The sequence below is a fragment of the Elgaria multicarinata genome, chromosome 1 (assembly GCF_023053635.1).
Source record: "Elgaria multicarinata webbii isolate HBS135686 ecotype San Diego chromosome 1, rElgMul1.1.pri, whole genome shotgun sequence".
Taxonomy (NCBI): Eukaryota; Metazoa; Chordata; class Lepidosauria; order Squamata; family Anguidae; genus Elgaria; species Elgaria multicarinata.
Genome location: NC_086171.1, coordinates 198,870,038 through 198,896,414, shown reverse-complemented (window position 1 = coordinate 198,896,414; position 26,377 = coordinate 198,870,038).

The following is a 26,377-nucleotide window of genomic DNA, read 5'->3' as shown; positions in this document are numbered from 1 at the left end:
CCTTGCGAGATCAAACATAACCACTTGCACATGAAGAGGAGAGGCAACCATCCAAGGGGATCACAGGCAGAGATCTTTCCCATTAACTTCCATCTGATCTTTTTTAACTGGAGGTGCCATTGGGTTATTGAGCTATTGGCCTTCCTAAGGGAGATAAAGTCACTATTACGGATATATGAATCTGTCAATTTCAGTTTCCCAAACTTAAATTTGGTTTATCCTGAAATTTGAGATTCCATAGAAGTTCCCATGTACATTCATAAACACTTTTGTATGTATTTTACCTAAGAAATGTGTTGTGTACACAATTTTGCCTGATTTATTTATTTATTTATTTATTTTATTACATTTATATACCACGCCATAGCCGAAGCTCTCTGGGCGGTTTACAAAAGTTTAAAACAATGAACATTAAAAACAGATATACAAACATTTAAAACCATCAAAAGCATAAAAACAACATCTATTTAAAAACAATATCAATTTAAAACTACTATTCTGGGGTCAATTAAAAATTCAGCGTATGTTGCTAAATGCCTGAGAGAAAAGTTTTAACCTGGAGCTGAAAAGATAACAATGTTGGCGCCAGGCGAGCCTCGTCGGGGAGATCATTCCATAATTGGGGGGCCACCACTGAGAAGGCCCTCTCCCTTATGCATTTTTAACCAACAGTTTTCCAAGCATAATGTATTTTCAAACTCTCATTTTTTACAAATAAATGCATTTATGGGTGCACTTCCCCTAAGATATGCCTTGTTCTCTGCATTTCTTTAATTGGAGAACTCCGTTACATAATCTGGAGATGTACACATTTCAAAGGATAAGTCAGTTTTGGTTCACCTATTGGTTTGAAAGTGTGAAGTTAGGAAACTGTGTATTAAAATGTGGACTTCACATATACCGTTGCCCCTCATCCTTAGCCCCTACTGAATTTTTTTCCTAATATGAAATGTGGAGGTGGAGTTAGGAGATTCTCCTTGAGTGAAGAACTGAAAAGGAAGGGCAAAAAGAGTTTCAATTTGTGATAGGCAGCTTTTTCCTTTGCCAATCCCCAATTAGAGATAACAGGGGGATTCCCTTACACTCTGCTCCCCTCCCAATTGTTCGCATGCAGCGCTCAGGGGGAATGCCCTATTCAGATAAGGGGAAATGGCAGCTGTGCACTTCTCTGGTGCTTGCAGGAGCTCTGGCACATGGGCTTTGTATGACTTCCACGTTCCCCTTGTGGAGAAGGTGAAGATCAAGCAAAGCTGGGCAATTTGGCTGAGCAACTTCACTTGACTCCTGCCCTCTCTAGAATGGGAGAAAGTGGTTTCACTGTTCATGGGTCTTCTCCAATGGAGAAGTTTAGTTCCCAGTGGACACACTGTCAGAAACATATACCTGATGTGCCTGCTGGTAACCAAGTGATATCAGGTGGTGTTCTGACATTTGGCCTGGATTGGGTGGGTTGCCTGTCCCTGCTCTAAAGATAAGTCTTGCTGTACCCTGGCTCACATCGATCCTGGGACACAAAACTAAACCTAGTAATTCTTCTGTCCCTCTCCTACCATAATTCTGGGCTAGCCTGTGCTTAGAAATTCATAATATGGAAACATCATTGGAATAAAATGAACTGCTCATACTGAATTCAGTTTATTGGTGGGGGAAATGCCTTGGCTTCACAGTTCAAGCTGCACATCACTTATTTCCAAATTCAGAGATAACTTCAGAACTCTTATACACATTACAATAAAGTGTTCATTCATCTGTACTGCACAACACTGGCCCTGAGATCTAGCATTTCCCATCATCTTGCAACAAATATACTGCCACTCTTTGTCTCCTCTTAAAAATAGAAAGTTATACTGAGTGGCATGCTTTTTAGGGAAGTTGTCAGTATTTCTTTTCCTTTTAAATAAAAAGTCAGCATAGTCTGGGGTTCTTTGTATCTAGGGATGTACAAATTTTGTTAAATCCAGTCTGTCTGTGTTTTGTGGATTGCCAGACAACTTTCATTGTGTCATCCACTCATTGACAGAATCTGATTTTCCTCTACTTCCGGAACTTGTGCTCACCTTCAAAACTATGCACATGTGTGATTGTGCACTTCCAAAAATGCATATTTGCACAAATGCACGAATCCGCTCCAAATTTGCACTTTCATGTTTTACCTTATGGAAGGAAATGTGAATTTTTGGGGTGCTTTGAGGGGGTGTCTGCCTTGTCTCATTGCCAAAGCCAAATTCACCTTCCCTCATGAAGCAAATCAGCCTTGAAGGTTCCTGCATGCAAGCTGTGTGGCTAGCACCCAGGAAAGCCAGGCACAAAGCCAACCAGGAGTCCATGGGACTTCTGACTCCTCATTCCCTACTCACAGCCTCCTCATCCCTCCTTCGCAGCCCCCTCTCCCTTTTCCCCCTCTCACCCAACCCAGAGCTGCCACTGCTGGGACTTAGCTGTAAATTGTGTCCTCCACTCAGAGAGCTGAGCCATGATTTAAAGTTAAGATCAGGGTGACTCTCTGTTTTTACTATATCTATGGTCACAATCTATGGAGGCCATAAAGAGGAATGATCCTTTACAGCTGCTGTAATTTTCATCCATAGAGTAAAAACAAAGAGCTGCCATGACCTTAACTTTAAATCATAGCTCACGTCTCTGGGAGGAGGATGCAATTTACAGGTAAGTAGTAGGGGGAGCTAACCGGGAAGAGTGGGGAGGGAGAGGGAGGTGAGTCTGATGAGGTGGGTGGCCCAATGGCACTCTGAATTGGCCTGAGGCACCCTGAGACTTTGGTACTAATCTGCTTCAGTCTCAGGGCTGACACAGTACCAACTTGGATCCAGGCTTAGGCAGGCCAAATCAGCCTGCCTTGCCTCGGATTCAGGGATTCAGCCCAATTTTTATCCCATAATTTTACTACTTTTATATGACTCAATTTGCATACAATTCCAGTGCAGGTCTGTGAGGATAGATATGATATGGTCCCACTACTATAAATTGGTTAACTGCTGTGTTTTACACCAACTGAAGCTTCTGGGTAGCCCTATTTGCAGCACATTCAATAGTCTAAAAGCGATTTAAACAAGGTATGAATAACTGTTGCTAGGTCAGACCAATTCAGGAAGGTTCACAACTGGTGCACCAAGAATAATGGTGCAAACACAGTCCATGCGACTGCCACCACCTGATGATCCAGGGACAGCCTAGGATCATGGAGCACTCCCAAGTTATGGAGCTGAAACATCAGGGAGAGCACAACCACTTCCAGAACAGGTAGAATCCCAATCAACATGCCAGGCTTTCTTCTAACCATCACCACCACCATCTTGTCTTGGTTTAACCTCAGCTTGTTCTCCTTCATGTGGCCCATTATCAAACTCAGATGCTGTTCAAGATTCCAAGTGCTTATTTACTATTATCTGGCAAAGAGCAATAGAACTGGGTGGCAACTTTATCCTAAGCTCTGAATGACTTCTCCTAGCAGTTTCATGTAAATATTAAATTAAATGGAGGGCAACATAGAACCCTGTGGGACACCACAGGCCAATGGCCCTGGAGTTGAACACTAATCCCCAAGTACCATTTTGTGGACATGACAGAAAGGGCCAGAGCCTCTGTAAAACAGCACCCCTCGAGGCTGAGCCCTGCCAGAAGATCCAGAAGAATACCATGGTTGATAGCATTGAAAGCCCTCAAGAGGTCCAAGAGAACTAATAGAGTCATGTTCATCCCATCCAGTTCCCAGTTTAGGTCATCCACCAAGGTGACCAAAGCATTCTCAATCCCATAATTTGGCTGTTAGGCCAAATTCAATGGTCCAGATAATCAGTTTCATTCAGATGCATCTTAAATGCCAGGGGTTCACTTTGTTCTTAATTTATAGGATACTTTTAGGGCTGTAAGGTTAAAACCAAAAGGTGTCCCACTTAATCAAGCAGCAACTTTAAAAACATACAGTATGGGTAGACATGCAAAGGATTTTACTGTGAAAGATACATTCTCCCTTTTCTCACACACAGTAGGGAACACCTCATTGAAGATTACACCAGCTATGACACATGTGCATCATCTAAAAATGAAATAAAGTATGTCTCTTAATTCAGAATGTTGTTTTTACCCATATTCAAATGTCATGAATAGATGTGCTGATTAATTGACTCAAACATGTATGGTTAATGAATTAAAACATCTTTAATCAGGTCACAGCCCTAAAGACCTTCCTTCATTGTTTCAAAGCGTGCTGTACATTTCAATGTAATGCAAAACAAAACACAGAGGAAAATATGTTTCTAAAATGCTGAATCTAACAATATTTCCTAATGAAAAATAGGTTGGAGGTTTATAGTGATGCTCTTTATGTCAAACTAATAACCTTATTAACAATCCAAGCTGGAAGAAAGCATCTGCTGCGTCTGAAGTCTTAAATCCTGAAAGTCTGGAGAAGGTCAGATGTTTTCCAAAATGCATCCCTTCTCTTCATTATCACCACAGATAGGTGGGAGCTTAGACACTCTGATGAGGCTTCTTTGAATGATCTTTTCTCCTCCATAACACCAACAGCAGGAGAGGAGCAGTGTGGTTTTGGGCGGCATCAGTGAATTAGAAGTCCACATATGTTAAATCTTCCACTCCTTACTATTATCTCTATTAATAGGTTCTCTCTCCAGGTTTTATTTTTAATGTGCCACATCTACCCCATCACTTTCCTGCATAAAATGGCAGTGCTGTTTTTATAGCACTCCACACTGTCTGTTATGCATTTTATACAATTATCCAATGGCCTTTTTATATGTTGTTATACACACTCACACAGAGAGAGGGACACACACACACACATGCTACAAAAATAGACCTCACACGGAGCTCAACGCTGAGAAATGGTTCAAGATCAGACTGGTCTTTTAATATTTTTTCCCCAATATAGATGTAGGTTAATGCAAAGAAGAAAGAAAAACATAAAGGGCCTGATCTCCACAGGATCTGAGAGATTGCAGCTTTCACTGACTTTGCAGATAAGAAGCAAGGACCAACCCAGGATTCAGTATTTCCATTTTTGAAGTATGAGAATTCACCCCAAAAGCTGACAATTTCCAAAGCATAAACCCAGAGGCTGCTCTGGACATTTTTTAAATGTAGTTTTCATTACATTTTATTTACTGCTCCGACACTGCAGATCATTGAATGCAGAGACTGCATTCATATGAACCAGCCCTTGACATCAGAAAATGGATCAGTTGCAGGCTATCAAATTTAAAGCAATTTTTAATGGAGCACTTTTGAATATTTTTTGATTAACACTTTCATTGAGGGCTGTGACAAATAGTATGAAGCAGGTGATCGTCCCCTTAAAACTCCATCTCCATTGCCCCTCCATCACTCATAGGGTGGCCATCTACTCATCAACAAAAAAGAGGAAAAGCGTCACCAACAAATAGGACAAAGGAGGGCACAGATTTGGAGGGGAAAACCCCTTTGCATATTGCTAATTTAAATCTATAGGTACATATTTGGAAATAATTACTATGATTTAAACAGAAATACAATAATCTCACTAGAGATGACTGTGATAGGGGCATGTCTACACTAGCCCTATATCCTGGGGTCGTCCCTGTGCATGTAGATGCCACACAGGGGATCCCGGGAGCAGGCAGGGATGATCCCTCCATTTTCCTTGGATAACCCTTAGGTGTTAATTGGCCTAGGTGACATGTGTACCTGTTCAGTTTCCTGTCCAGGTGCTGCTAATTCTATTATTATTATTATTATTATTATTATTATTATTATTATTATTATTAACAAAGGAAAAATAAAACATAGTACATAAACACAAAATTACATTTGTATCATATATTCAAGCTTAATCTATTAAACATAATCATACTCAACATAAAAGTGCACCCCCCACCTCGGGATCTCATTCCTGTTTCCAAAAACTCATAGCTTCTTCTGTTGGTGGTTTCCCGCTTCCCTTAGAAAACACAAATACTAGGAACTTTTTCCAGATTCCCTCAAAATCATTCATTTTTACTATACCTCTTTTCACTTTAATATTGCATGTCAATTTATCATTAAGAGCAATATCCCACACTTCTTTATACCATTCTTCAATACAATAATCACCTTGAATCTTCCAGTTCCTAGCTACGATTAACCTTGCAGCCGTCAGCAGATTCGTTATCAGTTCCTTAATTTCTTTACTACATTTAAGATCTTCTTGCAGTGAGAGTAATGCAATTCTTGGTGTATCTTCTATTTTCATTCCAACAATCTGCTCAATCTCGAAGAACACCATCTTCCTGTCCAGGTGCTGCTAATTCTTAATGAGCAACTTTGGGGCCCCTGCTCTCCGTTTTTAGTAGGGCTGTGCACAGCCCCACCACCACCACCACCATTCGACTCCGAGGCTGTTTCGGAGCTCCCAAATTGGCACCGATTTGACTCGGGGCACATCAGACCTAGGACACTTTGCTCTGGATTCAGTTCCAAAGCCAAAGCAGAGCTGGCTGCTGTGGTTTCCCAGGCCCCTGGGAAAGCAGGGTGCTATGGTGACCAGAAGTGCATTGGACTCCCCCTTCCCATCCGCTACCACTAGGGTGACCATATGGAACGGAGGACAGGGCTCCTGTATCTTTAACAGTGGTATAGAAAAGGGAATTTCAGCAGGTGTCATTTGTATGCATGCAGCACCTGGTGAAATCCCCTCTTCACCACAACAGAGAGCCCTGCCCATTTTTTGATCTGGTCACTCTATCTATACTATACAAAAGAGGGCAGGGCTCCTGCAGCTTTAATAGGGTGATTATATGAAAAGGAGGACAGGGCTCCTGTATCTTTAACAGTTGTATAGAAAAGGGAATTTCAGCAGGTGTCATTTGTATGCATGCAGCACTTGGTGAAATTCCCTCTTCACCACAACAGAGAGCCCTGCCCATTTTTTGATCTGGTCACTCTATCTATACTATACAAAAGAGGGCAGTGCTCCTGCAACTTTAACTGTTGTGACGAAGAGGGAATTTCACCAGGTTCTCCATATATACAAATGACACCTGCTGAAATTCCTTTTTCTATGCAACTGTTAAAGATACAGGAGCCCTGTCCTCCTTTTCATATGGTCACCCTAATCTATGGTAGTCCAGAGAGAAGGCCAGGCAGCTTGCTGACTCATGCAGAAGCCTCAGGCAAGTGTCGCAGGCAGGCAGGCAAGAGGGTGGGGGGCAGCTGCTGGCCTTTGGGCCAAATTAACCTGAAGTGGTTTTGCTACTTTGGGCTGAGGCGGCCCCATATAGTCCTGAGTTGGCCCACTTCAACTCAGATTTGGGCTTTGGGACCAAGACGAAGCACAGCCCTACTTCTTAAGGTGTCTTATCTTTAAACCAGACTTTGGCCCTTTCTGCACCTAAGGGTTATCCCAGGAAAATGGAGGTATCGTCCCTGCCTGCTCCTGAGATCCGCTGTGTGTCATTTGCATGCACAGGGATGATCCTGGGATGATCCCTGGAAAAAAGGCAGGTGTAGAAGAAGCCTTGGATTGGATAGCCCTTCGAAGAGAGGATGCCACAGAGATGTCAGAAACTTGGTCCATCGTTAAACTCAATGTCAGCAAGAGGATCCCAGACCAATATGGTCTGGAAAGCATTGGGTTAGGTCCAGAAAGTATACCTGAAAGACACAGTGGGGCATTGTGAGAAACCTTAAAGTGTGGTTTCCCAGCTGCATGCTACCATGTACACCTGGCGTCAGGAGGGGTCTACCGGTCACTGCTTTGCTAAAGGCCTTCCCAGCCCTGAATTATGCAAGGGTTGTTCCAACAAGGATTTGGAGGCACCCTCTGAATTTTTAACATGTTATTGAGATTTTATATGGGAAATCACCTGCTCTTTTTATTCACCTCCTTATGTCCCTGCTGTTACAATGCATGGTCTTTCTAGTGATGGAGGATTTTCTATGTTGTAAGCCAGAGATGAGGGGGCAATCCCCTTTCTGAACCAAACAGGGCCTACAGCGCCATCATCAAATTTGCCACTGAAATTCAGTGATCCTAGCAGCAAGGTGGCAAAAGGAGCTGATTCCCACCTACGTGGGTTTTTTTTTCCTACCACACCATCCTGCCATCAAATGTCAGAGCCAAAGCACAACTAGTTTCACATTAAAACAAAGGGGGAAATTGACTCTTTGTGCTGCTGCACTGCTATAAGCCATTATGAGGGCTTTTAGAGCCATGAAATAGGGCCAATCTACACCAAGCAGGATATAACACTTTTAAAACGGTATGAAAATGGTATATGTAATGTGTCCTGGGCCTGAACAGCCCTCATAACCCTTATAAACCGTTATAAGCAGTAGTGTAGATCCTGCCTATAGAAAACCAATATTTATTTATTTGTTATATTTATATCTTGCCTTTCCTCCAAGGCTCCTCCTTCTCTCCATTTTATCCTCACAACCACCCTGTGAGGTAGGTTGGGCTGAGAGTCAGTGGCCCAAAGTCACCCAGTGAGCTTCCATGGTCAGGTGGGAACTAGGACCCCATGCTGCACTCCTGTCTTGCTTGTGGGTTTCCCCAAAGGCAGATGATTGGCCACTGATAGAATTTTTTTTTGGACTAGATGGACCTTTGGTCTGAGCCAGCAAGGCTCTTCTTATGTCCTTCTGTGCTTAAATGATGTCTCCCAAGACCCAGTTCTATAAATTAGGTGTGGTCAGTGAGTTAGAGCCAGACATCCTGAAGAGTGAGGTTGAATGGGCCTTAAGAAGCATTGCTAATAACAAGGCAGCAGGAGACGACAGTATCCCAGCTGCACTGTTTAAAATATTGCAAGATGATGCTGTCAAGGTGATGCATGCCATATGCCAGCAAATTTGGAAAACACAAGAATGGGCATCAGATGGGAAAAAATCAACTTATATCCCCATACCAAAAAAGGGAAACACTAAAGAATGTTCAAACTATCGGACAGTGGCACTTATTTCACATGCCAGCAAGGTCATGCTCAAGATCCTGCAAGGTAGACTCCAGCAATTCATGGAGTGAGAATTGCCAGATGTACAAGCTGGGTTTAGAAAAGGCAGAGGAACTAGAGATCAAATTGCCAATATCCGCTGGATAATGGAGAAAGCCAGGGAGTTCCAGAAAAACATCTATTTCTGTCTTATTGACTATTCTAAATGACTGTGTGGATCATAACAAACTGTGGCAAGTTCTTGGTGGTATGGGGATACCAAGTCATCTTGTCTGCCTCCTGAGGAATCTGTATAACAAACAAGTAGCAACAGTAAGAACAGACCACGGAACAACGGACTGGTTTAAGATTGGGAAAGGAGTACGGCAGGGCTGTATACTCTCACCTTACCTATTCAACTTGTATGCAGAACACATCATGCGACCTGCTGGGCTTGACGAATCCAAGGCTGGAGTTAAAATCGCAGGAAGAAACATTAACAATCTCAGATATGCAGATGACACCACTTTGATGGCTGAAAGCGAGGAGGAGCTGAGGAGCCTTATGACAAAGGTGAAAGAAGAAAGTGCAAAAGCTGGGTTGCAGTTAAACCTCAAAAAAACCAAGATTATGGCAACCAGCTTGATTGATAACTGGCAAATAGAGGGAGAAAACGTGGAGGCAGTGACAGATTTTGTATTTCTGGGCACAAAGATTACTGCAGACGCTGACTGCAGCCAGGAAATCAGAAGACATTTACTTCTTGGAAGGAGAGCAATGACAAATCTTGATAAAACAGTTAAGAGCAGAGACACCACACTGACAACAAAGGTCCGCATAGTTAAAGCAATGGTATTCCCGTAGTAACCTATGGCTGCGAGAGCTGGACCATAAGGAAAGCTGAGCGAAGGAAGATAGCTGCTTTTGAACTGTGATGTTGGAGGAAAATTCTGAGAGTGCCTTGGACTGCAAGAAGATCAAACCAGTCCATACTCCAGGAAATAAAGCCAGACTGCTCACTTGAGGGAATGGTATTAAAGGCAAAACTGAAGTACTTTGGCCACATAATGGCCACAGCTAGACCTAAGGTTTAACCCTGGATCGTCCAGGGGTCAAACCTGTTCATCTAGGTGACACACAGGGGATCCAGTGCTCAGGCAGGGGCGAACCCTGGATGATTCCAGGATAAACCTTAGGTCTAGCTGTGGCCAATGAGAAGACAGGATACCCTGGAGAAGAGGCTGATGCTAGGGAAAGTGGAAGGCAAAAGGAAGAGGGGCCGACCAAGGGCAAGATGGATGGATGATATTCTGGAGGTGACAGACTTGACCTTGGGGGAGCTAGGGGTGGTGACGGCCAACAGAAAGCTCTGGCGTGGGCTGGTCCATGAAGTCACGAAGAGTCGGAAACGACTGAACGAATAAACAACAAAAATTGTTGGAAGATGGTTCTTCTGCCCTAGATAGTTGTAATCAGTTTTGGGTTGGATCACACCCTCCTTGAATGATAGATCCAGTGTTTGGGGTGTTCAGTGATTTTGCTTTCTCAGTGAAGGCCTTTGTGGCACAGAGATTGCCTTTCACCAATTTCGGCTGGTGAACCAACAACAATTTCACCAGTTTCAGTTGTAGAAGTACTCTGGAGGGAGGCAACCCTTGGCATGGTTATCCACACCCTAGTAGCATTCAGATTAGACTACTGTAATATGTTGTACATGGGACTGCCTTTAAGATCTTTCTGATATATATATATATATATATATATATATATATATATATATATATATTAAAAAATACAGCTATGAGTTTGTAACTGCGTCTGGCCATTGAATCATCTCTCCCAGCCTTTAAAACAGTTGCATTGCTTCTCGGTGCATTTTGTGGGTGCAACTGAAAATCCTGGTGATGTTCTTGTAGGACCTTCATGGCTTGGGAACAGGATATTGGAAGGATTGCCTGATTCCTTACTTCATACCCAAATAATGCAAGGGCAAATTTGTAGCAGAAAATTTTAAATAAGAGAGAGAGAGCTATAAGAACAAATTCCATCTTTCTTTCTTTTCTATTTTTTTTTAAACTGTCTTATCAGCTCCTTCCCTATTTCCCCCCCTCACACCTCATCCAGCATCTAATCATTCTTATATTTCTTTATATCCTGAAGGAAACCCTTTCTTTTTCACTGTTGCTGATTTTGAATTCTCTCAGCTCTCAATGTCTTTTTAAAGCCACATCTGCTTATCAGTAATAAAAAAAATGCATTCTGTCTTCTGATAAAGTGCTTGCACGAAAATGCTGTTTCAGTTGGACGTGCTTATTCAGACCTCCAAAAATAAAAAAAAATAAACATAAAAAACCTGCTGTGACCACAATGAAAAAATTTTCATTGGCCCAGGTAGGTTTGATAAGATTAAATGTGTGTGTGTGTGTGTGTGTGTGTGTGTGTAATAGAAAACACAGGTGTATTTTTTAAAATACCATAGGAGAGAAAGCTCCTTGCAAAACAATAGCTTTTTGAGTGATTTTTTTCTCTCTTTTTCATTTTAAAAGCCATTTTGTATTCCCTTGAAAACATTAGGATGTAATATTAAGAAGGCGGACAATCATTATTTAACGAAAACTGTGCTGGAAATAAATTATTTGTTTTGGTATTCTACAGGGGATCGTGAGCCAGTAAGTATGATCAAAACAAGCCACCACAACTTGTCATGAGCTGTGGTGCATGCTGGGCACAATTTGCCAAATCACCAGCTGGCTGCGGCTTAGCATATCATCTGAACACAGGTGGTACAGCTTGTTGGAGGGTTAAATAACCCTAAAATAACCCTACAACAGCACAAGGTTATTTGCCTTGCGCCCGGGTTCAGGCGACATAAGCCCCAGCTGGGTGGTGATTATGCAATTGCACCAGGGATATGCTGGCATGAGCCATGGCTCACAGCAAGGCTTGTTTTGATCTTGCAAACTAAGGCCTCATTTACACCTAGAGGCCTTTCAAGAGGGGGGAGGGATGATCGGGAACTTTTGCACTTCCAGGATTGTCCCTCAGGGGCCAGACAACGGCGAGTTTTCCCAGAAGTAGAGGGCAAAGTTATTGTTTTTTTAGAATTGGAGACACTTGTGGAACAGCAGTCCTGTGCGAAGGTATAATTTCTTTAAAAACAACAACAACTTGTCACTGGAAGACACCGAGAGCTATCCAGGAGATGGTGACAATGCTCTCCACCTCACCCTCAATACTCATGGGATCTCCCACCCCACCAAGCTGCTTGCCTGTTCGCTGAGCCCAGCTACTTGCGGGGAATAGCGATGACTTCAGGAGGTGGGGCACACTGCCTGCAGACCTCGGGATTGCCCAGAGAGATGGGAAAAATTATGATAACTGTAGTGCCTGATATCCTGGGAGAACAGAATGGTTGTCCCCAGTTCACCCTGGGATCACCTGTGCATCATGTGGCCCCGTAGGGATGACCTTGATATTCCCCCAGGATAAATAGCAGGTGAAGAATAGGCCCAAGCATTGCATTTGAAGTTGAAACCCAAGGCCAGATCTTTGCTGAAGCTTATGACAATGCAGCCTACTATGAAAAGAAACTTAAAAGAGACTTGCCCTCTATTTTCTAGCTCTGTGAAAGTAGCATATTCATTGTATCATTAGCATGTATCATCATTATACATTAGCATGTATCATCACTCAACCATTTTTTATTTTAATATACTGTATTTCTTCAATTCTAAGACGCACTTCCCGCCCCCATATAAACATCTCTAAAAATGGGGTGCGTCTTAGAATCGTGGGTGTGTCTTAGGGTTTTTTTTTCTGTTGGTGGTACTGAAATTAGTGTGCGTCTTACAATCGATGGCATCTTACAATCGAAGAAATACGGTAGTAGCTGAACTACCTCCAGCTCAATTTAGAATTTGGTGGGCTAAAACAATTTTCCGAAGGCCTCTCCAAGATCCCAACCCCTCAGAATGTTCTCAGCCCCCTCTTAACTCCTGAGAACTAGGCTTGGGACCACCCAGGTCTCAACTCTTGGACCTAGGAGCCCCAGTTTGTCACAGGGTGTCAGGATCTGCCCTGCTGCAGAGTACTTACAGGAGCCAGGCCCAGTGTTGGGCGCTGTCCTGCTGTGGAGTACTTGCAGGACTCAGGCCCATGGCCACCATCACTCCAGGATGGGCTGATATAAAACAGCTGGGAGCAGCTGGGGAAAGGGCTATATAAGACCAGCATTTCCACTCCAGCCTTTGCCTCAGCAATGTGGTCTCTTTGTTCTGCTGTAGCCAGTTCCTGTGACTCCTGCCTTGCCTGAACCTCTGTTTTGTTGTGACCATGTCCCTTGCCTCTGGCCCTGTTGGAACCCTGCAACTCTTGGACCCCTGCTCGAACTCAGGTTTGCCTTTGGCCTCTGAAACCTGCTTGGATGTTGCCTCTGGCCCTGCTTGGACTTTGTGTACTCCTGGACTCTGAATCCTGCTCATGCCTGGACTTTGCTTTTGCCTCTAGCCCTGCCACACCTTGCTACTATTATTAAAGTAAGACCTTTCCAGAACACCCATCTTGTGTGGGGCTCTGTTATGTTTTAGCCCTCCTGGGTCCTGGTGGCCTAGTCCTAGAGTCTGGCCGCCCATGCCTTGGATCATTACACAGGGGAGGGTTGAGGACTGACAATCCTTCCCTCCTACAAAATAGTTAATTGATTATTACCCTGTGTCTAATACTTCCTTTGATGCTTCCTGGCTTTCTCCTTCTTTTCTGTCAGTCTTTCTCTTCCACTTGTTCCTGGTTCTCTGGGGTTTATGTAGCTGAGATCTTATTTCCTGCTCTTTGGATTTCTCTGCTTTCCCAGCCCCATTTTATCTGCTTCAGCTGTGCTTGATTTCAGCTACTATGGACAAGAAGCCAAGTCAAATCACTCTCTTCCTTGAGTTCATCACAGAATGAGTTTCCAAAACAGAGAAGGAAAATAACTCCTGTGTTTCTAATCCCAGTTCCAAAATATAGAACTTATACCCCATGGCACCAAGAGTGTAATCGTCATCACTTTCATCTTCTTCCATTTATTCATATGCCCCTTTTGCAGAGTGAAACCATGCTCAAGGTGGATCACAACATTGGAACAGCTTACATAACATAGCAATTATAAGATGGTTTACTAACAGGGACAGGACATAACATTTAAAGTCATACAAATATGAACAGGTTAACAAATCAGATCATGTTAATAAATATGGAGTCTGAATGGCTTCCCCGTGAACCTACTGCTGTGATACACCATCCCCTTCCCCTGAAGCTTTCCAGGTAGGACCAGCCACAAATCCGTGTGGGAGCAACCAACTCTTGGAGAAGCCACCATTTCTCCCTTCCATTCTGGAACCTTGAATACTGCAATGACGATGTCGAAAGAATCAGAGACGCTATAAATGTATTATGCGTGCCGGTTATAACCTGGAGCTCAAATACTTACTGACATGGTATCTAGTAGGGGTGTGCACAGACCCCCCGCTCCGCTTCACTTGCAGATCCGCCATTTTCCGGATCGGGCCGCTCCGCCCCGCCCCCGCTCCGCCCACTTCCGCTCCGCTCCGCCCGGAGCTCCAGATCCGGATCTGGAGCTCCGTTTCCTCCCCCCATAGGCTTGCATTGAAAGCTAAAAAATTATACAACTTTTTTTCTGTTCAAGTTAGAAACCTCATGTTTGGCACCATGACACCTCATGGGGATATACACACGCATGCCAAGTTTCAAAGCAATCCCATCATCCCCTGATTTTTGGCGAATTTTTGAAAATCGGGCACCCCACACACACCATCCCTGCGAGGTGGGCAGGGGAGGAGGGAGGGAAGGCAGGCAGGCATGCAGCTGGCATTTCTGGGGGCATAAGGAAGTGAGCCAAGGATAAGCCAGTAATGCATATAAAATGGAATAAATCAATCAATAAACAAAGGAGGGGTGGAATTAAAAGCAGCAGTGTTGCTCAATAAACAACAAGAAGAACTTTTTTTAAAAAGGCTATATCTGTCTTTTACCAGCAATAGGGGGACGTGCCCGGGGGAGGGGGAAGTAGCTGCCAGTTCAAGACACTGACAGCCACAGCTCTGAGAAGAAGTAAAACGCTCACTTCGACTCAGAACAGGCATTGCTCCACCACTGAAAAGTGACCATTCACTTCAACTCATGATAGGCATTGCTCCACCGTTTTACTCTCTTTGGAAGGCTCTAATGGCCTTCCAGTGCAGGAGAGAGTGGGGGCACGTCCACGATGAGATGCCCTAGGGGAGCTCATCCCCTTGTACCACATCGATTCAGTTGTTCACCAAGGTTAGGGTGGGGAGCAGTGCTGTGTTTCTATCTCTTATTCTTGGCTTAGTATATGATTTCAGGTTGTGTTTGTGCATTTGGTGGGGCTACTGTGTTAAAAAACACGGGGAAAAGCCCGTTCAGATGAAGAAAGAGAAGTTTCCCAGAATCCCAAGTTACCTGTTTTGCCTATGCCCTCCTCCAACTTTGGGATCATCATGACCGGGAGCTGACTCTGCCCCTCAGCCCTTTGAAAAAGGTATTTTTCCCGCCGATTTTTTAAAAACATCTAGCCCGCGACCCGTACGATGCAGAAAGTTGAGAGTGGTCTCAAAATGACCCCCATCCACGACTCTCTGTGCACAAGAATTTTCAAAACGATAGCTTAAACCCCCCCCCCCCAGTTATCCCCGATTCTTTCCCTCAATGCAATCCTATGGGCGAAAAGCCGAAAACGCAGTTTGAGCCGCGCGGTTGACCCGATTTTCACAAAAATATAGCCCGCGACCCGTACGATGCAGAAAGTTGAGAGTGGTCTCAAAATGACCCCCATCCACGACTCTCTGTGCACAAGAATTTCCAGAACGATAGCTTAACCCCCCCCCAGTTATCCCCGATTCTTTCCCTCAATGCAATCCTATGGGCGAAAAGCCGAAAACGCAGTTTGAGCCGCGCGGTTGACCCGATTTTCAAAAAAATATAGCCCGCGACCCAGACAACGCAGAGAGGTGAGAGTGGTCTCAAAATGACCCCCATCCACGACTCTCTGTGCACAAGAATTTTCAGAACGATAGCTTCAAAAACAACGTAGTTATGCGCGATTATTTGCCGCAATGCAATCCTATGGCGAAATGTTTTCAAGATGGCGACCGGAGCGCTCCGCCTGAACTCGGAGCTCCGAAAAATGGGCGCTTCTCTTCGCCTTGCTTCTAGGGGGTCCGCGGTCCGCTCCTACTCCGCCTCTGGGTAAGGCGGAGCAGGCCAATCCGCTACTGCTTCTACGCTCCTAATCGGAGCGGAGCACATCCCTAGTATCTAGCTTCACATGCATCTCCAAATGGTAAATTTGAATGCAGAGTCAGAGTCTGCCGAATCATTCTCATCTGGTGCACCCACAGGTAGCAGGAAACCAAATTCTGGACTAGATGAAACTTGGACCTAACCTACGCCTACAGCCTTTTCACAATGGAGGAGGGATAATTGTGAGGTTTCCCACTTCCCCAATGATCACTCATGGGGCACACACAAGGGATGTTTCCCGCAAGTAAAGGAGAGCCATTGCAGGAGGATGTGTGCCCCGTGACAGTGGTTCTGAATGTGTATTGGGAGAAGTGGGCAGGACTGGACAGATGCGTACGGGGCATGGAATATTTTTTTTAATACTTCCTCCAAGATGCACACCACCGCAGACACTCAGCAATGCAGGGGGAGTGCTAGTACTGCATTGAAAATGCGCTCCTGCGCATCAATATGTTTATGTATTAAAAAAGAGAAACAATCAGCCATGGACCACGCTGATGCCCATGCACACTGCCCTGGCAGTGGATTGGCTGTTCGCTGTGTCAGGAGCTCGTGCTGAACAGCAACAGCTTCACACACAGGCCACAGACTTTGTGATCGTAACAAGAGAGATGGAAAAGCCACTACAAATCCAGTCAGTGGTATTCCGGAAAAACTGAGTGGTCAACCCGAGATCACTGCGGGAGTAGGTGAACGTCATGGTAGGGTCAACGTCAACGGTAGGGATGACAACTATGAGTGTGGGGAAGGGGAAGTTTGGTTGAGCGACTGACAAGTATGCTTTAAGGTAGATTCCTGCAATGAGCAGGGGGTTGGACTCGATGGCCTTGTTGGCCCTATCCAACTCTACTATTCTATGATTCTATGACTTCAATATATAATCCCTGAATAAATGGCTGATGTAGACACAGACTTGGGGCCTTGCTAGACCTACCGGGTGTTCCGTCGTTGAGGAGCGGTGAAAGCGGCTTTTCCCGTTCAGCCGTGACGCCTCATGATCCACACCTGCCTTCGATTTGTGGCGGAAGTTTGCGCCGGTTGTGCTGCTGCCGCCGCGAGCACGGTTGCGCAGCCACACCGGCCTGATTGCCGCGGCTTTTTTTTTCGCTTGCTGCACGGTTTGCGCACGTCCGAAAGACCGCAAACTTGCGCAGCCGTCAGCGATGCCACCGCTGGCCCTGGCGGCGGCAGCGGCGGCAGTGCCAGTGCCAGCTGAAGTGCTGCTGGTGCTGTTGAGGGTCAACATTGATGCGCTCACTTCCTGATGGGGGTCGTGGCGGGTGTCATATGACCCAAGGTCAATCGTCTGCATGGCCACTCTGTGCCTACATCTCCCATCATGCCTCTGAGGTGTCGGCGGCGATGACCGCCTATGTGCCCTGTGCCCCATCCCAAGGAGCCAACCCACATCTGGCCGTAGCCATGGCAGCAGCCCACAAACAGCTCTGCCCTCTGCCAGCCTGGTACCCACACTAACAGGCAGCGTACAGCACCGCCATTATGCGGCCACGGTAGCTGCCCACCGCAAGGAGTCACCAGCCACTTTTCTGGTCCTCCGGTCCTGTGCAAACTGTCACTGGGGAAATAAAAAAAAAACCACTAGAACAGGCGCACATCCCCCACCCATCCCCCACACACCCCAGCAGCACACTAGCCACTTTTCCGTTCCTCCGTTCCTGCGCAAACTGTCACTGGGGGAATAAAAAAAAAAAAGCCGCTCCGCCGCGCTGCCCCAGCTGGCGGACTGCGCGCAAATGGCGGAGGCGGCTTGACCGAAGCCGCTGACCACTCCCCCTTAGCATGCCTTTTCCTGCCCAGTGCGGACCGCAGTGACCTCACATCCTCCCACACGTACTCCAAATTACCGCGGGTCGGCAGGAAAAGGCGCCCTAAAACTCACTTTTTTAAAGTCGGGAGAAAGAGGCTTCACTGCAGGATAACGGCGGATCCTCGTGAACGTCATCTGGAAGCCTCGACGTGACTGCGGAAGGTAACGCGCGCTAGAGCCTCGTCTAGTAACGCCCTTGGTCACTTTGAGTAAACCAATATTTATATTCTTAGGCAGCACAGGAATGATTATAGGACACTTTTTGTAGCTAACTGCCGTTTCTGGATAAATTTCTTCCTTTGCTGATCTCTGAAAAACAAACAAGAACAAAACAAAGGCTGCATCAAAATCCAATAAATAAATAAATAAATCAGATTCAGGCGATGCCTGAAACGTGAGCCAAATTGGCACCCCTTTGGACCATTTCTGGCGCTACATGAGTTGAAGTGGGTTTCTTTTCAAAACAATCAGAACCAAACATGACCCTGGACAAGATTTCATTACCACCTTGGCTGCAGAGATGCAGATATTCTGTCCCCTCACAAACAGTGTCTTTTTGTTTCTTTAAATGCTGACTATGAATTTGGGGAAGGGGTGGAGGGAGTTTGGTTGAGCGACTGACAAGTCCACGTTTAACGTCCTAAATAGCTTGAGACTGGGTTATTTGAAGGACACTTGCATCAATGTATGAACCTTAACATCACCTGTAGAAGCCCTGTTTGGGGACACACCAACAAGGTCCACCAGGCTGATGAGTATGGGGGCCTTGCTAGACCCGGATAAGTTGGCAGGGAGGCGGGGCGACAGCGCGCTAATTTTAGCGCGCGCCGCCCTGCCTCCTAGACGCACGACGTGCAGGGACTGCGGAAGCCCTACAGCGTTGGCCATTTTTTAAATTTTTTTGTTAAAGGGGCCACGTGCGCCCCGAAGACTCTGGAGAAGGTAGGTGGGTTTGTTTAATTAAGCCCCCTGCCCACTCTTTCCCCACCCTCCCCGTCCCCGTCCCCTGTGTCGCCCTCCGCCATCCCTTCCCGTCTCCCGTGTCGCCTTCCGCCATCCCTTCCCATCTCCCGTGTCGCCCTCTGCCATCCCTTCCCGTCTCCCGTGTCGCCCTCCGCCATCCCTCCTCGTCTCCCGTGTCGCCCTCCACCATCCCTCCTCGTCTCCCGTGTCGCCCTCCACCATCCCTCCCCGTCCCGTGTCACCCTCCGCCATCCCTCCCCGTCCCGTGTCGCCCTCCACCATCCCTCCCCGTCCCGTGTTGCCCTCCACCATCCCTCCCCGTCCCGTGTCGCCCTCCGCCATCCCTTCCCATCCGCCATCCCTCCCCGTCTCCCATGTCACCCTCTGCCATCCCTCCTTGTCCCGTGTCACCCTCCGCCATCCCCCCTCCTGCCGGTCCGGCCTCCCCCCCATCTCCCCCCCCCCGGATCTTCCCAGCCCGATGAGCACAGTGCTCATATGAGAGCTGTGCCCAGTCCGTGGCTTTTCCCAGCTACCTGCGAGTAAACGAGTAGCCGCAAAAAGCCACGGACCTTGCTAGACGTTCCGCAGCCCCAGCCTCAGGCTGGGGCTGCGGAAAAGGCGTCCCATAAGCGACTTCACTTACGGCACGTTAGGGGAAGCTTCAGCGCGGCCTGACCCAGGATTCCCCTGTGCGTCATCTGGACGCACAGCAGGGAAACCGGGCCTCACAGGGCGCTAAGGCCTCGTCTAGCAAGGCCCTAAGAGACAAGGCCTTCTCAATAGTGGCTCTGTAATTCTAGAAACTCCCTTTCTTGGGAAGTGCAGCTGGCTCCCTCAATGACTGTGTTTCAAATGGGCTCTAAAGATCAGGTTATTCACATCTGCTTAATTTAGTAATGTGCTGAATATGCTCTGGAGTTATAACTTAACCACTGCTGCCATTTCACTGCTAGTCCAGGATTGAATTATTTTCTATCTAGCAATTATTATGAGTTTTTTTAAAAAAAATGCCATGATATTCTTTGGTTGTGAATTGCCTTGAAAGGGCTGTTTTGCCCTCAGAATGGCATAACAAATATCTAAACAAATAAACATCATAAAAGATCTCAACAAATAAAAACAGAAGCCTTCCCCTGCATATTTTATATGAGACATAATCCATGGTTTAATTTACAGGCAATTTAAATTTTCCAGTTTTTATCAAAAACTCCGTAAAATAAAATTCTCTTTTGTGTTTCCTTGTCAGTCCCTGGTCTATGCTGTTTATAGCAGTTATTCCTTTTAGTAATATATATTTTTAGTACATATTTTGATGGGTTGTTTGAATAATTCTTTTTTCTTATCATAAACAATTTGAGTTTTACCGGAAAGCACCAGATAAAATAGCAAATTAAATCCCCAAACACACAGTCCAAACTTAGCTAGTTAAGACATTGATATATTCTCAAAGATTCCGGGTATTATCATCAGTGGTGGCATTTTTTGACACAAAAGTAAAGGCAATTTATTTTTTCTTATGCAAGTGAAATGAACTCATTGATTTACAGGAAGACTGTAGGACTCCTTAAAGAAAAGCCTCTATATATTCTGTGAGGGGTGTGGGACTGTGCCTGAGAGCCATGGCCCAATGCTGATGTACCTGCTGGCCACGTGACTCCAGGGGATGCATATACAGCTTAAAAATGGTGTCTATTTAATAGCTAAGCTTCCCAATCATAAGGAAAAAGACCTAAGCATATAGCTTAGCTTTCATATAGCTTTTATATTGTATTTTATATTATGGTTTTATACTGTTTTTTTTATACTTTGAATGGTTTTAATTTTTGTGAACTGCCCAGAGAGCTCCGGCTATTGGGTGGTATAGAAATGTAATAAATCAATAAACAAATAAATAGAGGTGTACCCTCAGCATTGTAGCGATCAATTTTGAAGTGCAGGCACTCATCATGAGAAAACCATGGCCCCAAAGAGAGTCCACAAATGCAGATAGTTGCAGGCAGCTGTATTGATCCAGCTCTCTCTCACCCTCACCTTCACCCTCCCTCTCATATCATAGAATCAAATAATAGTTGAGCTGGAAGGGGCCTATAAGGTCACTGAGTCCAAACCCACCCACCCCTGGCTCAGTGCAGGAATCCACCTGAAAGCACACCTGACCGATGACTGTCCAGCTGCATCTTGAATGCCTCAAGTGTGGGAGAGCCCACAACCTCTCTAAGTAATTGGTTCCATTGTCATAATGCTCTAACACTCAGGAAGCTTTTCCTGAAGTCCAGTTGGAATCTGGCTTCCTGTAATTTGAGCCCATTATTCCGTCTCCTGCACTCTGGGATGATTGAGAAGAGATCCTGGCCCTCCTCTGTGTGACAACCTTTCAAGTATTTGCAGAGTGCTCTCATGTCTGCTCAGACATCCCTGGTTTTACCATCCCTAATTGCAACAGGGACAGCTCTTGGGATGTACAAGAATTTCATTCCTGTTCACAAATCATGCGAACATGTTCTGTTCACAACCCCAAAGATGAAGGAAAGTCAATTCTTGGGGAATTATCTCAAATACTCAAAGTTGTCTACACATTCAAAAGTGTGCACTTGCACAAATGTGCACTTCTGAAGACTTTAATATTGCATGTTTGCCAATCATGGACAGCTCACAATAATATACTGATGCTCAGAAAATCCATTTTCCCATCAGTTATTGTGAAGATTGCAGCTAAATTCAGAGTGAGATCAAAGAAGTTGGGGGAGGGGTAACATATGACATCATCATCCCTGCAAATCAAAAAGATGACTTTGACCATATGAGGCTTTGACCATTTGAGGCTTTGACCCTCTGAGCCCATTACTGGAGAAGAATGACCAATGGCCATATCCTTGGTGTGGCTTGCAGGACATGTATTTGTGCTCCACTCTCATATATTTGCTGATTGCACGATGGCTTTTCTTGTGAACAGCTGGAGCTTAAGAAATGTGATATTTGCAAATTCCTATGCAACAGGATTTGATATGGCCCACTTCAACTATTGTATGGATTAGAACTTAATGATCCTCTTCTCTCAATGTTGCACCACACCTCAAAAATACCTATGTTTACAGGGTGGGGGAAATATGTTAAAATATGCATTTAAGGAAAGAAAGGGATATTTAAAAAAACAAAACAAAAAGAAGCATAGGATTAATACAGAACAGGAATGGAGTTTATGAAAATGAGATTGACAAAGTATTGATAGATCTTTTCATGCCAACTGAGAATTCATTTGCTTCATGTTTTAATGCAAACTTGATCAATTTTTTAAATGGAAACCTAACCAATTCGTAAACAGAAACAGAGGCCTTAGCTAGACCCGGTTTATCCCGAGGTCGTCCCTGCCTGCTCCCAGGATATCCTTTGTGTCATTTACATGAACAGGGATGATCCCGAGATAAACCTTAGGTCTAGCTAAGGCCTAAGTTATCTTTCCAAATTTACTCTCTTCTGCATGACTTCAATGGCATTATCTGTGCACTAATGAGCAGAATGGACCACCAGTGCAATATAAACTGCCCAGACAGCTTCGACTACGGAGCAGTATAGAAATGAGGAGGAGAAGGAGGAGGAGGAGAAGGAGAAGGAGAAGGAGGAGGAGGAGGAGGAGGAGGAGGAGGAGGAGGAGGAGGGATTCAGAAGTGAGCAGCAACACTTCTTTCTGAAATGGGGTAGCTGACATGTCCCATTCCGAAAATGAATATGTCCACACATTTCTGGGGTTAGTTCAAGAACCATTCATTCCTGTTGAGCTAGCAGTCCTTTCGCTCACCACTACTAGCAGACATACCATTCGAGAGTGGCTCTGGGAGTGGGGAATGGTGGCTCTATATTGTGGGGGGGGGATGAAAGAGCTGCTACTCATGTCTCACAAAAAGAGAGGACACTTAGAGTAGAACCATTGAGATGAATGGGACTTATGTTAGACTAATATTGGGTGCAAACCTTTGACATAATGACTATAAATTAAGTAGAAATACAACACATCTCATCATAGCAGGAAAAAATGAAGTGGTACCCTTTGTGCCTATTGCTCAGTCTGCTGTCTAGCTGCTAGCTATTGATGGACAACATCAGGCCCCCTGCTCTCCTTTCTTCTTATGGTTCTTTATCTTGGATTCAGTGGTCCTTCAAATAGAGGACACTTTCAAAAGAGCCCTAAACTCCATAAACTAGGACACATGCACATTCAGTTCCAGGTAGACATAATAAATAATCTTGGGCTTAACAGTCTCCACATTCCTAATGCTCTGTGTGTTAATAAATTATTGCAATAAACATGAACACAGTGAAAGAAAGCTAATAATTGATGTCATGGCCTAGAACGGTTTACCACGGAGTAATACAATAAAATAAGTACCTTCCCAGTTATAATGGCCTAAATCAAATACATTAAGCTCAGACAGAATTGTGTTTGTTTGAGGGCTTATTCGGAACTTATCATTCAAGTTTTATATAAATATTGGAGGAAAATGCTATTTATTTGTTTCACCTCTAGTATTGTGTTTCATTTATATTGCATTTCTAATGTATCTGGCTACTATAACAACAGCATGCGTCCAGCAAAATGATACATTTTTGTGTGTGTTCTGGTTTCATTTCTTAGCGTTTTAGGCACTGAAAACATGGATAAAATTTATCTTTAAGAAGAAAAGCAATAGCATTGTAGTTATGAGTACAAACAAAATATTTAGTAGGGATGTGCTCCACTTCTAATCGGACCGGCGAATTAGAAGCGGAGCGGGGGGCTCCGCCTGTCCTTAAGGCAGAGGCGAAGAGGATTGGGGGGCCGGCGGAGCGTGGCAAAGAGGATCGAGGTGAAGGCGGATCCTTCGCCTCAATCCGGAGCTCCGCCGGAAAGGTAAGTGGGGTTTACCGGGCCCTGCCGCTGTCGCTGTCACCCATGCGGCGACAGCAGCAGGGCCCGGTAACCCCCCCCCTCCTCTCCCTTACATGCCTCCGTCCGCGGTCCGTCGGCGTCTTCAATTGAGCCCGCATTTCAACCGTGTGCACAGACCCCCCGCTCCGCCCCGCGAGCCGATCCGAAAATTTCGGATCAGCCCGCACCGCTCCACGCCACGCCGCCCATACTCCGCTCCTCTTCGCCGCAGAGCTCCGGCTCCGAATCGGAGCTCCGCAGTGAAGGGGAGTGGTGCCAGGTAAGGCCGGGAGAGGAGGGCGGGAGGTTTACCGGGCCCTGCCGCCATCGCCGCATGGGCAGAGACGGCAGCAGGACCCGGTAACCCCCCCTGCCCTCCTCTCCCTTACCTGCCTCCGTCCGCAGTCCGTCGGCGTCTTCAATTGAGCCCATGACAGACCACGGACGGAGGTAGGTAAGGCCCCCCTCCCCCTTGGTCCCTTACCGGGCTCTGCCACCGTCGCCGCACGGGTGGCGACGGCGGCAGGGCCCGGTAAACCTCCCACCCTCCTCTCCCGGCCTTACCTGGCACCACTCCCCTTCACTGCGGAGCTCCGATTCGGAGCCGGAGCTCCGCGGCGAAGAGGAGCAGAGTATGGGCGGAGCGGCGCGGAGCGGGCCGATCCGAAATTTTCGGATCGGCCCGCGGGGCGGAGCGGGGGGGTCCGTACACCCCTAATATTTAGTAGTCTACAAAGGGCTTCAGTAAGTCAGGAGGCCACTTGTATGCCACTGGCTTAAAGAGTTGCGTGAGTAAGTTAGGGAGCAATCCTATGTCCAGTAGACTGGATTGTGGTGGGGCGGTGGATAGGATTGCTTAGTTTCTTGGCTCCGAGCTCATAGACAGAGCTCAGAGCAAGGAAACCATGTTCCCTGCCCTTCCCCCCTCTCTCTCATAGCTGGAGGGAACTGCAGCAGCTACCTCTCTATGCTCACAAAATAGAATGTAGACATAGGAGGAAAGGAGGCATTCCCAGTGACAGAGAGGGTAGGAGACTGGGTCCATGGGGCTACAAAATATCCCCAGCCTTCCCCAGCCTCCTTCCCTTCCCCTCTCTGAAGCCTCTGCTAGATGGGTGAAATCACCCATATAGCAAAAATACAGAGCAGGAGAGGTGAGGCACCTCCCGCTCTGCATTGGATACTTGTAAGCCTCTGAGTTTGGAGGCTGATGAGTAGCCATGGCACATCCCATAGGACTGCACCCTTAACTGTCCTGAAGTAGGGATGAGGAGAAATTCATTTCATTCACATTTCAATGTGAACTTCCCTAGTTTCACACTTTTCAATCAATTTGCAAAGCAAAGCTTAGTTATCTTTCAAAATTCTCATTCTTTGGATTTTGCAATGGAGTTTAACAATTAAAATAGGTGTACAAAAATGCACATGATAAGGGAAAGTGCACACAAAAATGTGTATATAAATTAAAATAACATTAAAATGCATTATATTGGGGAAATTGCTTACAAAAATATATCAGGCAGCATTGGATATAAAATACATGTATTGGAAGAAAAGTATCCAGAGGTGAATACAAATGTTCATGAAAACCTTTTGGGGGAAAATTCTCAATGTTCAAGCTTAAGTGAACTAACTGGAAACGTTTTCTAATTTTCAGGACCAATAGATTTTAAAATTGGGAAAAGGAGGAACTGGGGAGAAACTGAAATTGACAGACTCATCCAGAAATAGGGTTCTTTGAGGAACTTGCTCCTTCTGAATTCTGATGTGAATTGACCTGATCTATACCTCCTGCACTAATGTGGAGACTAGAACTTAGTTGTCCCCTGGCTTTCATATTCTGGAACTTTCCGACATAGTTCTTGGATCTTAAAAATATGTATTTTGAGAAAATGCATTTGTAAATATGTATTTGGAGAGAAATTTTGAGAAAAATACTTTTAAAATATATATTTAAGTATAATTGAAGTATAATCTCCCAGTATTTAAGTATACTTTTTCATCCAGATTTATATTTAATAAGATTTATCCTGAAACGGGACAGGACAGACTTCTGAGTGATGCTTGAAAGAGCTATACAAATGTTTTATAGTAGTAGAAGTAGTAGTGGTGGTTGCAGTAGTAGTAGTAATAGTAGCAGCAGCAACAGCAGCAGCAATATAGAGTGGCTCTTCTCAGGATTAAAGTTTGCAGTGGCTGCAAATGGCTCACCGGGATCTTAGACAGAGGCCATTTCCCACACCACTAACTGATCCCTTTGTATGAGAGATGCCAGGGACTGAACAGTATGCAGATTTTGTATGTTAACCATCACAGTACACCATACAGTCATGGAACCTGCCCCAGCAATCTCCAATTCAATGTGATGTGAGCCAGGAGATCAAAGATTTGAGCTCTAGTACCTTCTGTAAACTCACTCCCCGTACTCTGAGGGCC